A 14,367-nucleotide genomic window follows, 5' to 3' on the forward strand; every position below is an offset into this window, starting at 1 on the left:
ACAAAACATCCATAATATTTTGTCTTTAAATTCATGTTTCATTTTATTCTCTATCTTTACGATTTATTTATCTTTTGATAAGCTTGCTAATTATACATTCTAGAGGAGTATAGTGTAAATTCATTCATTCATTTTCTTCAAATCTAGTCAATTAGAAGAGGGATCCTTCTGCCTCTGTGGTGAGACCCATAGACAGGTATTCACAATCCTGATCATTCTTGTTTCTAAGTGATGGATTGAACTTGGTTCATATTATTGTTTCAAATGAATTGTTAGACAGATAAAAAGGTGGTGTATTCTTGGGTCAATGAGAAAAATGGGAATTGACTTCATGAATATTTTAGAATCAAACTAATGTCATTTAAAGTGATCCAAATCTCAATGGCTTATTGTTTTCAAGCTTGGTATTTGACACCGCAGAATGAAGACCAGAGCAGACTGCAGTACTCTCTGAGATGAGGAGATGAGGTGTTTGCTATAGCCATTGTGGGTAAGAGGCTTTATGACCCTATAATAATCAAAGAATCCTGTCAGTGAGGGCCGATTTCTTTGTAGTGTTCATCAAATTATTTAAGTCTACTCATCTACAGACCCATGATACTAATGTCATATAAAACAATTGCTATGAATCTAATTGGCATATTTTACTGCCCGACTGTTTTATTTGTGTGCTGCAGTTTACTTAAAGGTTACCTACTCAGTAATCTGAGGGTGCATGTCCAATATGGCTGCCACCTTTCTCATATGGCTGCTCATTCACAAAGTAATTACAGTGAAGTGAAATGTAAACTTCAGTTTCTCTGTGGCAGAGTCCACACTGCAGGTGTCAGGTACTACCTGACCTGAGCCTTTGGGGACTTGTTTTGGAGGTGACGTTAGTATTAGGTTTGCATCATTTTGCAAAGAGCTACTGGACAGCTCTTCACAGAGAAGGCTGCACACAGGAAGAAGACAGGGAGACAGATGTGATGGCTGTGAGGCAGGCATGCGAATTGATCCATCCATGGTTCACTAAAGGCCCCTAGAAAAAGAGGCCAGGAGAGAGCTAAGCAATGAGAAAAGAAAGAACGTCCAAGGAGACCGTAGCTCCAAACACAAGGATTGTTCTTGGCTAGTTCTTTTCAATTCATGAATATTTATTTTATTGCCCCCAGTGAGGCTGTGAATGGGTCAATAAACAAAATTGTCTCTGAGAGGAAAAAAAAAGGGAGGGGTCAAAGGCTGCCTATGTGGATCTGAGGTATGTGAAGGGAGGGCTTTGGCTAAGCCCTGTCACATTGAGGTCCATTGCAGAAAAATCTCATTTATTATCTCTTTAAGATATGAGCTTAATCTGGCAATCAAACGTAACACGGGCTGTATTCTTGGGCCTCCATGCAATACAGAAGTGTATGTATCAACCAAGAAGCCTGTAAGTGAACACAAGCAAAATGGCGTATTTCTCTCTCAAATACGTGAGTATTTAATGCAATAAGAATCACTACTAATGTATTTATGGAACTTGACATTCTCGCCATGTATCGATCAAGGCCGATGCTGTGGGGCAAGAGCATTTTGATAAATGTTTGTTGTTTTGACATCCATTTGGGTTCCTTTTTTTCTTTTTAGGAAAGGACGAAATATTTATTTAAGATGACTATTAACTAAATGAAACCCAAATAGAAGAAAGCTTACCCGTGAATTTAGGCTGACAGTACGAACAACTGTGATTTCTCTTCAGTTTTCCATTGTACTTCAGTTCTTACCCTCGCTTTAATTTCAATAATCAAGAACATGTGTTAGTCTTTCCATTGCTAAATATGTAAGATAATTGGGCATTAATATATTGTCCTATATCTGGAATCTCAGCTGTAATGGCATTGTCATATATAGAAAAATGACATTGCTATCTCTATTAATGCTGCCATCCTACCTCACCCTTTATTATGAGACAAGTGGGTCATGACAGTACCCTCTAAACTAGAGAAAGGCAATAAACTGAGCCTCTCACATTTTCCAATGGTGACGATATTTATTTATTATTTATTATTTATTTATTTATTTATTTATTTATTATTTATTTATTCTTTTTGACACACCATAGTATTATAAAGTTTTTGTTTTGTTTCCTTGAAGTTGCAGGGTCAAAGAATCCCATAGGCATCCAGACAGCTGCATTTCTATTGCATAGGCAACTGTAGAGCGTTGCATAGGATCTGCTTCCTTCTGCATAGGTTCAGTCACAATGTTTCTCTCTTCTCTAGCAAGCAGGGGATTTGTAGCTAGACAGACTCATGGACTAGTCTTGATGTTCATTCTTCGGTCTGGTCTGCAGTTGTAGGCAAGTCATTGTTAGTGAGTCAGTGGCTTTGCCAGTGAGCTTAGTTCGTAGTACTGTCAATTTGTGTCGAGCGATAATCTAAGGTTTTGGTTTAGACTGAGGAGCCTCCTAACTATCCGTCTGTACAATGAAATATTAATTTTCATTTTTGTGCTGCGTCGTACATAAGCACCCACTGTTCTCGGGTAACAAAGGAATGAATGTATTGTGCTGAATCCTCGATGTGAGCATCTGTGCTCATAACTGCTGCCCTCCCAGTTCCCTGTGTGTCTCTGTTCTCATCTCAGAAGGGAAAAAAGAAGACATTTTGAATTCCTTAAATTTTATTAGAAAAATGTTGCAAGACATCCTCACATGCTCAAATAAACGAGAACCAAAGACAATACATCGATAGCTATTAACACAGATTTACAAACATCTTCACAAAAAGTTTAACAAAGCTCACACAAGTTAAGTCATCGAATTTTCATTTCATGCGCTCATCCCTCAGAACCAGTGAGTGGTTCCAGTTTTCTTCAAACATCGGGACTTGCTTGCCAGCTCTACACTTGTGCTTGGTATTTACAGGACGTCCCAAGACATGTGAGTAATATTCAGAATTATTCTGATCATTTGCTGATTGAGCACATCCCAGAAAGGGATCGAATTATTCCGAAGAAAAAAATAAAATTGTTCTTAGGCTGTTCCTATTCATGGAGGTTTTTATTAGTAATGAACCACTGTGTTCATCGATAAACATGTGCATCTATTAATAGAGAAGAAAAGGCAAATATTTACCAATGACTATTACTATATTGTAAGTCATCAACAATGACAACATGCTGGACTCTGAGGTAGTCATACCAGAAGATGTTTCAAGTGCCCCTCTTGGAAAGGGGATAAAAGGTAGACATGTGTAGCAGATACTGTGCACTAGAGTCAGCCACGCACACATATTTTCTTATATTGTAATCAATGACTCATGGTCTAAACATAAACACAATGCAACCGCAGATAAATTATTAGAGGCATATACTAATTATGAAAATAAATATTTGACCGCAAATGCTACTAATACATGCAGAAAATCTGAAAACATATTAAGAAATTATTGTCATAAAGAGGTATATAATCTTTATCCAAGTCGACATATTGAGTATAATTAACGACTTAAACTCTCTAACCTTTCATAACGATATGAATCTTAAAAAACAAATAATGAAAGGAGACATGTAGAAGTAACTGGAAAAATATCAGTCTTTTTATTATCATTGCTGTTTTGTACTCCCTGCATGGCTGCTGCCTGACACATTGTTTCTTGACTGGGGGGTCCATGCTACCTTATCCTCATGTTTAACAAACATGGAAACTGATATAACAGGAGCCAACAGCTCTTGTCTTGGTTTGGGTGGCCTTCATAAGACGCTCCTGTCTTGACAACAGCAGGAATAGGCTCTAGTCAGGTCAACTCAAGACGATCTATGTTGAACTCAACGTGCTCATGAATACCAGGTTGAGGATTTCCACAATTAAGAGAGAACACAGAGAGACAGGCTAACACAAAGTCTGTTGGGTAACTTCAGTACACCGGGATCTTGTGCTAGGATTTTGTGATGAAGAGTTACGTAAAAATTCTAAGTGACTCATATAGTTAGGTAATAAAAGTAGGAAATGCGAGAGAAAGAAAAGGACAGTGTTGGATCAGTGATGAGCATTGATGATATATGATCCAGGGATCATGAGTACAGGTGTAGGAGTCTGCGGCCTACACCCGAAAGCACATGGTATCACGTGTGGAATTGTGGTATCAATATTGGCTGTAGCATAGTGTGTTACAATTCTTAGGTTCACATGTTTTTAGTCTACTTATACTTAGATTATACTGAAGGAAAGAGGGTGAAACATTTTCCAATTATGAAAATAATACGAAGCAGTAATACTAGCTGTACAAATATCAAGGTTCAGAAATCCACTAGTAACAAATGACCAGAGGTATAATCCCTTAGGTAAGGGTTCTGTGTGCTGTTTAAAATGGTGACCAAAGTTCTTGCTAGGCTAAGAACCCAGGTCTCCTGTTTATTGTCTCGAGAAGAATGTATCAAAGATTCATATAACTAGATTGGTAAAATAAAAAAGGAATAATACAAGGGTCTTTGCATAGAACCTAATTATGTTTATAACCTGTTCTTTTCATCTGTGCATGTATTCCCAAGTCAACTTCCCCATCTGTCTGGATCACAAGGTCCATGGCTAGCCTAGGGTCTTGGGAGCAGAGTAGGCCATGTAAGTGTAGTTCATGTTCTTGTGTTCTTATAGCTTCTGCTTGAATTATGAATTACTCAAGCATTATACCCACAATTAATGACAGATACAGCATTTCCTGGACATGCTTCATTAATATCTTTAAGATTAAAATAAATCTGATGACACACTGAACCACCAATGTTCCCTTCAACAGCTCTAAAACATACTTAGTAATATAGTCTGTTAGCTTTTATATGTACATATTTTATTAATATTGTACACTATCTGTGAATTGACAGCAGTAATGGCACTATCATAAATATAGAAAGAGCACATGATCATTTCAGTTAATGAAGCCAGAGTGCAGTTCATTGAGGATATTTTTTGTGAATGGTTAATACAGCATGACTCTGTAAACTGAGCCCCTCATGTTTTTGCAATGGTGACTGTATTCATTTATTTAGACATACTATGATATTATAATGTCATTGTGCTATTTCCTTCAAGTTGCAGGGACAGAGAATCCCATATGGAAGGAGAAAGCTCCATATCTATTTTCGTTTTCCCAGGTACCTGCTGAGATCTAAGTAAGCTGCACTCATTCCTGGCAAAGAAGAAACATGTGTGTCCTTGGGAATTGGAGGTCAGTCAGCTGAGCTGAGCTTAAGTAACAAGCTGCAGGCCATTGAAAGACCCCATTTCAATAACACACGGTTGATGGCTCCTGAGGAACATGATGTTCACATGGGACCTCCACATGCGTACATATGCACATGAACTTGAATATACACTCAGACACACACACGCAGACACACACAGACACACACATGCACACACAAACACCTATACACACACACAGACACAGACACACTCACACACAGACAAACACACACAGACACATAAAGATACACACACACACTTAGAATTTGCAAAGATTTTATTGTGAAGTAATGCAACATTAATGATGTAATTATTTTTAAGTGACAGATGATTTATTTAGACATTAGAGTTCTATCCCATATACAAGCTCATCAAAATGTGTCAGTGAACATAGTAAGATTACAGTGTCTATAGAAAGTGCTTTTCTTCTCATAACCTGTGTTTTTTTCCCCTCCAGAATGGACTCACAATGGCTTTTGTAATCAATATCCAATGGTACAGGTTCTAAGATTTTCTATTGGGAACACAGGACACCTAGACCGAGGTTCGTGGATTTTTAAAACCTTATTAGTAAAAATAAGATGTTTGTGACTTGATTTTGAGTAAATAAATTTGATTTGATGTGTTGATCAATTAGTCAGTGAGTAAATATATAAATAAATGAAAAACGGCCAACTCTGAATGTATATAGTATAGCAAGGGACTGTGAATGCTTACATAACTTATACTTTTAGTTCTTAAACACCATATGGTTTGAGAGTTTTTTACCTCTTCCTCTGTGCTCATTAAATAGGTCATTAGATATTGGAAATGCAAGCAATGATCAATATTGATTAGGGGTAGTTCAGTATTCCCATTGTGAATTTTTGAAGCTTTATTATAAAATTGGGGAAACGAGCACCATGCACTAAAAAGAGCTAGATCCAAAGACTTAATTTTGATAAAGGAAAACACATAGACATGATTAGCTATGACAACACATTCATATGCCTCTACAGAAAAACGTATGCTAAGCTTAATCCTGTGAGGTCCTGTGGCAGTTATCCTCTGTATCATCCCACAGGACCAATGGCTCCCGCCAGCTTTAAACATGGGCCCGTGCTCACACACTCAGTATCTTCCCTTTGTGCTGTGTGAGTAATATTCCAGATTTTTCTGTCTTGTTTTGCTCAACGGTATGTTCTATACTTTTATAGAGTATACAATATATTGAGACAAGGATGTCATCCTGTTGAACGAAGCGCAACCATTCTTTGTCATGTTAAATTGTTCACGAACGGATGTGTTCATCATCAAACATGCATGTATCATTGGATAAGAAGAGGTATAATACGGGCCAATGATGACAAGGTTTTGGTGTTATTAGTCACAGACGATGACTACATCTCTAGCAGTCTGAGGTCCACAGCATAAGATGCCTCATATTACCCTCTCATGCAGGGGTTTCAAGTCAGGCATGTGCAACATATATTAGACATTATCCATGCACTCTCATCATCTCATAGTGCATCATTTAATCAGGACAGAAATCTATATACTGATAAGTTATTTAAGGTATTGATCAATCCTGATCATAAATATTTGGCCTTCCATGATACTGATACACACAGAAAATCCACTTAGAATGACTTGTGTATAAGCTTATATAAACCTTTATTGAAGGTTATTTATATGGTACAATTTATGACTTAATTCTTTGTGATGGTCAATGCCTTAATTTTCAATTCTTAAAAATTATCAAAATTATTCTTTTTTTTTTACTTGATTTCTTAAGAAAACTATCAGAACAATTTTGACTCTGAAACAGTGGAAGGAGAAATGTAAGAATAAATGGACAAAATAATCAATCTCTTTATTATCTTTGCTCTTTTGTACTCCCTGGATGGGTGCTGACTGACCAATGATTTCCTGCCTGGGAGGTCGATGGTTGCCCTAACACCATGGGGATGGAGCTCAGTGGTGCTGTAAGTAAAGCCAAAGATCTGACCTTGGCTTGATTGTCTTTGCTAAGACACTCCTGTCTTGGTAAATTCTTGCATCGCCACCTTTCAGATGTATTAATAGTTAGATAATAGTTAGGGACTACAAATACGGAGGAAGGAGATGGTCAGTGTTGGGTGAGGGATTACCACTGATGATGTATGATCCTTTGATCAGGAAGATAGGTCTGCGATTCTCAGGTCCACACTAGAACATATGTTATCTTGATCTTTATATTCATGAATTTTCATTTTTGTTTTTTGTTTTTTAATCTAGGCTAAAATATAGCAAAGCAGGACATAGCCATCTCAAATTATGAAAATAATTTCAGTGTACACAAACAGTATACGCATCAAAATTTGGAAGATCATTTTAAATAAGGGGACCTGATCTGTGTGCAATTTAAAATGGCGGTCGAATTCTTAAAGTGGCTGACCACTTCTCATGGGAGATTTGTAGGGCTTGTGGTAGATGATAACCATAGTGGTATATGAATCAAGGACCATGACTAATGGTCTGTTCATTAGGAGGTACACATCTTGAAGCCTGTGGTTCATGGTTCAGGTTCCTTGCAAAGTTGCTAGGTCTACTCATGAATGTCTGTGTTAATTAGTATTGCTATATTTCTTTCCCAAGGCTGCTGAGGGGTCATGGCACGGATAACCCCAGGTTACATCCGCTGTTATTTGTTAACAGGAAAAGAAATACAGTACAAATTCTACAAATATGTACAAAATACCTTCTGTAGAGGATCTATCGATGGGATTGGTATAATGTTTGACTGAAACTTGGGAGATGCAAATATTTTTCAAAATGTTCAGCCTACCTATCATCAAATAAAGTCAGGGAGGAATTGAAGGGATAAACCCGGAGGTAGTAACTGAAGCAGTGACCACGGAGGAGTCCTCCCTGTTCTTCATATTTACTTAGGTTATTTTTTATAGTCCCTCAAGAACATTGAACACACACCAGATCCCGGCAAGCACTTGTATCTTAGGTGCATTCCAAAATATATCCAAATATTCCAAAAATATATCTAGAAAATAGATGTTTCCAAAGGGTGGTTTGCATTATTTTTTGGTTTGAAGGTCCATGTGTCCTGAACATAATGATTAATTTTATGTAATTAATTCATGCATTCATATATATATATTGTATAATTTAATAGAGTAAATGTAGGTTGCACTTTGATCAGCAATTACCTTCGGTGTCATTTGAGTTGTTATCATTACTACTGTTCTGGATATCTAATGTCAATCTCATAGAGTATCTATCTACAAGATTTATCTTAATGACAAATTCGAGAAATAATCTACTTTTATATTTAGGCAAAAGCATTAGCAGAAGTAAATTGGTAAGGCACTTAGAAAAATAATTCCAAAGACTAGAGGGATACCTCAGTGGAAAGTGGAAGTTGCTCTCCTTGCATAAGATCTGCATTGGGTTTTATCCTCAATTTGGCAGCTTACTACTATGTGGAACTTTACTTCAGGGGGATCTCTTACCATCATCTGATTTTTGTAAATGCCACATACATGTGTCACAAATACACATATGCAGATAAAAAATACTCAAACAGATAAAATAAAAATAAAACAAATTCCAGAGTAATGTGCTATTAATGAAGACAGAATGAATGAGGAGTCCCAGTGAAGTAAAAGTATAAGCAACCTTTTTTGTGTGTATGGTCCGAACTATGTGTCATGTTTCTATTCTTAGTATAATATTTAATAGTGTCAGATCCACATAGATGATTGAGAAGAGATAAGCTCGTGCTCAAGTGCATGAATGAAGGAAAAAATGTTCATTTTCTTTTGTTGATCTCTTTTCTTTTGTACTATTAGAATGCATCCTGCCATGAAGATGACTTTTACATTGTCCTTTGATCCTGAGAATCACAATAAGCTGTTGAAGATTTTAAAATGAACTCAGTGTAAGTACACTCCATGTTCTGATGTTGTTTCATGGTGTATTGATGAAGGCACTATTTAGGAAGAGAAGACATGCCAATGATGTATGTGGAATGTGTTTGAAATACTATATTTAAAAATGTGTGAAATTATTGAAAATGCTTTATAATTAAAAAATGAAACTGCAGAACTCTGCAGGGGGTTGGGGACTTAGCCCAGTGGTAGAGCACTTGCCTAGTGAGCAAGGCCCTGGGTTCAGTCCCCAGCTCCGAAAAAAAGAAAAAACAAAAAACAAAAAACAAACAGAACTCTGAAATGTACTAAAGGATCTTATCCACAGATACTCTATGAGTCAAAATTATCCTAATGGTACTTGTTATCTGTTGCCCAGTAAGCCTGCCTATCTTAGAAGACAAGAAGAGGGTTGATGTTGGATCAATGATGACTGTGGGTGCTGTATGAGTCATGTATGAGTCATGATCATGACAACAAGTCTGCGAGTCTGAGGTTCACATCATAATATATGTAGTGCTTAGTACGATCTTAGTAACTGATGTTTGCAATAGTCTATTTTACACCTAGATAAAATATACATCACAATAAGGTGGAGAGTCAATGAGAGAGGCAGACATAATATATCAATAAGTAAACACATTTGTTAATCCTTTTATAATTTATCTGCTTTTTACTCTAAGAATGGATACCTCCAAAGTGATTTACATGTTCTTCCTCAGTCTTGAGGATTGGGATTCCAAGTATGGGTCTGCAGAATTGAGACAGTGTGAGTTTAACCTATGATCTTCTTTAGGATTTATTTGGCATTTAATCACAGTTACCATACCATGTTATTATATTGGAACAGTGGGTGTAGCCAAAGGTTTAATATGGCATGGATATGATATACAATGTTCAATAAAATAATAAAAAATTAACCATGTGCTAAGATGGAGATAGTCATCATTGCAAAAGATCCTGTGGAGGTTTAAAGTATACTCTAGGATCTTGTAGTCAGGTTTGTTTTTTTTAATAAAAATTATCCCAATAGTACTATTGCTCAGTTCAAAAGGAAGGAAACTAAACTTAGAAAAGAGGAGGGGTGATGCTGGAAAAATGATGACTACGGGTGTTGTATGAGTCATGGTTTATGACTAAGAGTTTTTGAGTCAGAATTCAGAACATAATATATGTAGTACATAGTATAATCTTACTTACAGAAGTTAGGTGTAGTCTACTTATACTTGTAGATGAAATAGATAACAGATATGATTGGAAATCATTTATAATAAAGCATAACTCCATATCAATAATGCTAAGCATATATACTAAATAAATTTCAATCACTTATGATTGAAGATTCCTCATGAGTGAGCTAAAATCAATAGGATTATTCTTGCTGACATCAAAGTCCTGCCCTTTGATGTGTCATGAAGAAAATATGGTAGGTGAAAGTGCACGTTAAGATGGAGGATGAGAAATAGAGGTAGATATAAAATAGAAAAGGGTGAGCAGAATATTAAACATGTTATAATTTTCCAGCAATTTATTCTTACAATGTATAACTCCAAGGTGATTAACACCTTCTCCTCATTTTTAAGGTTTGGGATTACTCCGATGGGACTGCAGAATTGAAACAATGAAATTTTATCCAATATAGTAAGAAGTAATCTTGATAGAGCAACAGTAGCCGGTGGTTTATTGTGACATGTATTGAAATATAATGTTCACTGAAATTATTCCAAATTAAGAGTGTAAAATGACAGAGATAGTGATCATTAAAAAAGATTCTGTGAAGTTTAAAGTTCACTCAAGGACCTCGAAGGAAGGTTTTTATGTTTTAAATGAAATCTTCTTAGCAGTACTAGTGATCAGCTGCTCAATAAACGCAGCACAATTTAGAGACTGGGGGGATGATGTTGGATCATTGATGACCATAAAAGATGTAAGAGTCGTCTGAGACATGCATGATGACCACAATATTGCCAGTCTGAGATCCACATCATAATCTATGCACTGCATGCTGGGATCCTGGTGAGAGATGTTAGGAAGAGTCTACTTTGAACACGAGGTTAAATGTAGATTAAAGACAAATTTGGAAATCATGTCTAATAAGACATAATCCCATATAAGAGTGCTAATAATCTTGACCGGGTAATATCTGAGTCAGAAATGATGACAGAGGAGTTGCCATAAGATATGGAAAATCATTGGCTATGTTCCTAGTGACGTCAGAGTCATGGCGGTTTGATGTGTCAGGAAGAGCCACTCCAAGTGGATTGAAAGCTCAAGCGAGGGATAGGATGGAGGATAAGTGAGCAAGGCAGAAGCTGTAAATTATAGATGAGTAAAGAGATAGTCATTCTTTTTGCGATTTTTTTTTTCCTAATATTTACTCGGACAATAGAAACCTCCAAGGTGATTTCCACGTTCTTCCTCAGTCTTGAGGTCTGGGATTTCTAGTTTGGGTGAATTGAGACAGTGTGAGTTTTTCCTATGTTCTTCAGTAGCATTTTCTTTCTATTCTGTGTTTAATGCCTCTTGCCGTCTCAGTTTTTATCTTGGCAGAGGAACTGTAGGATATGGATTATTATGGGATGTGAAGAAATAAAATGATCAATACCATTATTCCAAATTAAGAGTATAAAATGAAAAATATAGTGATTACTGAAGAAGGTTCTTTGAAGTTTAAGGTACACTCATGGATCTGGGAGTTAGGGTTTCATTTTCTTTCCTTTTTTTTTTTTTTATGGATATCCTATCGACAGTACTATTATCAATTTTTTAATCAATGACCAAATTTAGAGAATGGAGAGATGATGTGGGTTCAATGATGACTAAATCTGTGGGTGTTGTATGAGACTTGCATGGATGATGAGTACAACTTTCCGAGTCTGAGTCGAGTGTGAGTTCATCATATGAGATGTAGTCCATCCGGGGATCTTGGTAACAGATGTTAGGGATAGTCTACTTTTCCCCATAGAGAAACGACAGATAAAAGACGAATCTAGAAAGCATATCAAATACGATGTGATTCCATAGCAATAATGCTATGAGTATATGCTAAATAGTATTTCGCTCAGATAGGGTGACAGAGGATTCCCCATGACTGAGCTAAAATTGTTGGCAATGTTCTTGCTGACCTCAGAGCCGGGAACATTTGATGTGCCACGAAGAGACTACCATAGGATGTGGAAGGTTCCAGGGAGGGATTAGGTGGAGGATGAGCAGGGGAGGCAGCTAGAAAGTCTGGATGAGTTAAGAGAAAATTAAGCTTTTTAAAATTTTTCTGCTTCTTACGTTCAGAATGTATACCTCCAAGGTGACTTACACGTTCTTCCTTAGTCTTGAGGTTTGGGATTCCCAGTTTGGGTCTGCAGAGTTGAGAGACTGTGACTTTATCCTATTTTCTTAAGTATGATTTTTCTTTCTTGCATAAAATGCTTCTTCCCGTCTGAGTTGATTATTTTGGGAGAGTAACTGTAGAGAATGGTTCAATAAGGCATGCATATGAAAAAAATATGTTCCATGAAATGATTCCAGATGAAGAGTGATCAATGACAGAGGTAGAGACCACTGACAACAATGCTGTAAAGTTTAAAGTACACTCAAAGATCTGGTATTTAATGTTGGTTTTCAGTGGAAATCTTACCAGCACTACTAGTGATCAGCTGCTCAATAAATGCAACACAGTTGACTGGGGGGATGATGTTGGATCATTAATGACCAAAAAACATCTGGGAGTCCTCTGAGACATGCATGATGACCATAACATTGTGAGTCTGAGGTCCACATCATAATCTATGCACTGCATGCTAGGATCCTGGTGAGAGATGTTAGGAATAGTCTACTTTGAAAACAGAGAGTAAATGTAGATTAAAGAAGAATTTGGAAATTGTGTCTCTAATAAGACATATTCCCATAGCAACAGTGCTAAGCATTTTGTCTGGGTAGTATCTGAGTCAGAAATGATGACAGAGGAATCCCCATGAACAATGCAAATTAATTGGCTATGTTCCTGGTGACGTCAGAGTCATGGTGGTTTGATGTGTCAGGAAGAGCCAATACAAGTGGACTGAAAGCTCAAGCAAGGGATAGGATGGAGGAGAAGTGATCAAGGCATATAACTGTAAATTATGGATGAGTAAAGAGAAAGTTAATCTTTTTGTCATTTTTTTCTGCATTTTACTCTCAGAAGAGATACCTCCAAGGTGATTTCCACGTTGTTCCTCAGTCTTGAGGTTTGCGATTCCTGGTTTGTGTCTGCAGAATTGAGACAGTGTGAGTTTTTCCTATATTCTTGGGTCGGATATTTATTCTGTTTTTCGTTTCATGCCTCTTGCCGTCTCAATTTCTTATCTTGGAAGAGTAACTATAGGCAAAGGATTAATACTGCATGTGTAGAAAAGAAAGGTTCCATAAGATTATTCCAAATTGAGAGTGTACAGGAAAAGAGATGGCGATGACTGCAAAGGGTTTTGTAAAGTTTCAGGTACACTCAAGGATCTGGTAGTTAGGGATTCCTTTTCCTTTTTCTTTCTTGGATAATCTATAAACAATACTAGTTAAGAGTTGTTATTCAATGACTAAATTTAGAGAATGGAGGGATGATGTGGGTTCAATGATGACTAAATCTGCGAGTGTTGTATGAGTCATGCATGGATGATGAATACAGCTTTCCAAGTCTGAGGTCCACATCATAGGAGAAGTAGTCCATTCGGGGATCTTGGTAACAGATGTTAGGGATAGTCTACTTTTCCCCGTACAGAAATGACAGATAAAAGACAAATCTAGAAAGCATATCGAATACATTGTGATTCCATAGCAATAATGCTATGAATATATGCTAAATAATATTTCACTCAGATAGGATGACAGAGGATTCCCCATGACTGAGCTAAAATCGTTAGCAATGTTTATGCTGACCTCAGAGCTGTGGCCACTTGATAAGCCATGAAGAGCCTAGCATGGGATGTGGAGGGTTCCAGGGAAGGATTAGGTGGAGGATGAGCGGGAGAGGCAGCTAGAAAGTCCGGATGAGTGAAGAGAAAATTAAGCTTTTTATAATTTTTCTGCTCTTTACTCTCAGAATGTATACCTCCAAGGTGACTTACACGTTCTTCCTTAGTCCTGAGGTTTGGGATTCCTGGTTCGGGTCTGCAGAATTGCCAGAGTGTGAGTTCATCCTATTTTCTTAACTACGATTTTTATTTCTTGCATGTAATGCCTCTTCCCGTATGAGTTGATTATCTTGGGAGAGCAACTGTAGACAGTGGTTCA

General features: G+C 37.0%; 1 protein-coding gene, 1 long non-coding RNA gene, 3 other non-coding genes and 4 pseudogenes across 16 annotated transcripts in view; all 9 read left to right on the plus strand.

The window, feature by feature from the left end:
• LOC116905464 overlaps positions 1 to 4,680 on the plus strand; it is a 47,609-nt gene extending 42,929 nt beyond the window's left edge. For 8 of the 10 annotated variants that reach the window (XR_004388530.1, XR_004388532.1, XR_004388528.1 and 5 more), the window contains 2 exons: positions 421 to 490; positions 1,321 to 2,028. The gene's annotated coding sequence lies outside the window, so the exon portion shown is untranslated. Of the gene's footprint in view, positions 1 to 420; positions 839 to 1,320; positions 2,029 to 2,810 lie in introns of those variants that run through there. The other 2 variants (XR_004388533.1, XM_032908429.1) reach the window with 2 other exon arrangements.
• On the plus strand, positions 3,997 to 4,068 carry LOC116906406. Its single transcript, XR_004388670.1, has one exon. It is a non-coding gene; the product is annotated as a small nucleolar RNA SNORD113/SNORD114 family (small nucleolar RNA).
• Positions 4,681 to 5,547: 867 nt separating the features above from the next.
• LOC116905466 lies at positions 5,548 to 10,088 on the plus strand. 3 transcript variants are annotated; one of them, XR_004388538.1, is made up of 4 exons: positions 5,548 to 5,747; positions 6,267 to 7,167; positions 9,028 to 9,116; positions 9,789 to 10,088. It is a non-coding gene; the product is annotated as an uncharacterized LOC116905466 (long non-coding RNA). The 3 variants fall into 3 exon arrangements; XR_004388536.1 differs by having other exon boundaries at positions 6,267 to 9,116; XR_004388537.1 differs by lacking the exon at positions 9,789 to 10,088 and having other exon boundaries at positions 9,028 to 9,378.
• On the plus strand, positions 6,536 to 6,609 carry LOC116906390. Its single transcript, XR_004388660.1, has one exon. It is a non-coding gene; the product is annotated as a small nucleolar RNA SNORD113/SNORD114 family (small nucleolar RNA).
• LOC116906391 lies at positions 9,525 to 9,606 on the plus strand (annotated as a pseudogene).
• Positions 10,089 to 10,196: 108 nt separating the features above from the next.
• Positions 10,197 to 10,268, plus strand: LOC116906400. The gene has a single exon (XR_004388666.1). It is a non-coding gene; the product is annotated as a small nucleolar RNA SNORD113/SNORD114 family (small nucleolar RNA).
• A 739-nt stretch (positions 10,269 to 11,007) lies between these two features.
• On the plus strand, positions 11,008 to 11,088 carry LOC116906363 (annotated as a pseudogene).
• Positions 11,089 to 12,799: 1,711 nt separating this feature from the next.
• Positions 12,800 to 12,880, plus strand: LOC116906357 (annotated as a pseudogene).
• Positions 12,881 to 13,701: 821 nt separating this feature from the next.
• On the plus strand, positions 13,702 to 13,783 carry LOC116906405 (annotated as a pseudogene).
• The last annotated feature ends 584 nt before the right edge of the window (positions 13,784 to 14,367 follow it).

The sequence above is a fragment of the Rattus rattus genome, chromosome 7 (assembly GCF_011064425.1).
Source record: "Rattus rattus isolate New Zealand chromosome 7, Rrattus_CSIRO_v1, whole genome shotgun sequence".
Classification (NCBI taxonomy): domain Eukaryota; kingdom Metazoa; phylum Chordata; class Mammalia; order Rodentia; family Muridae; genus Rattus; species Rattus rattus.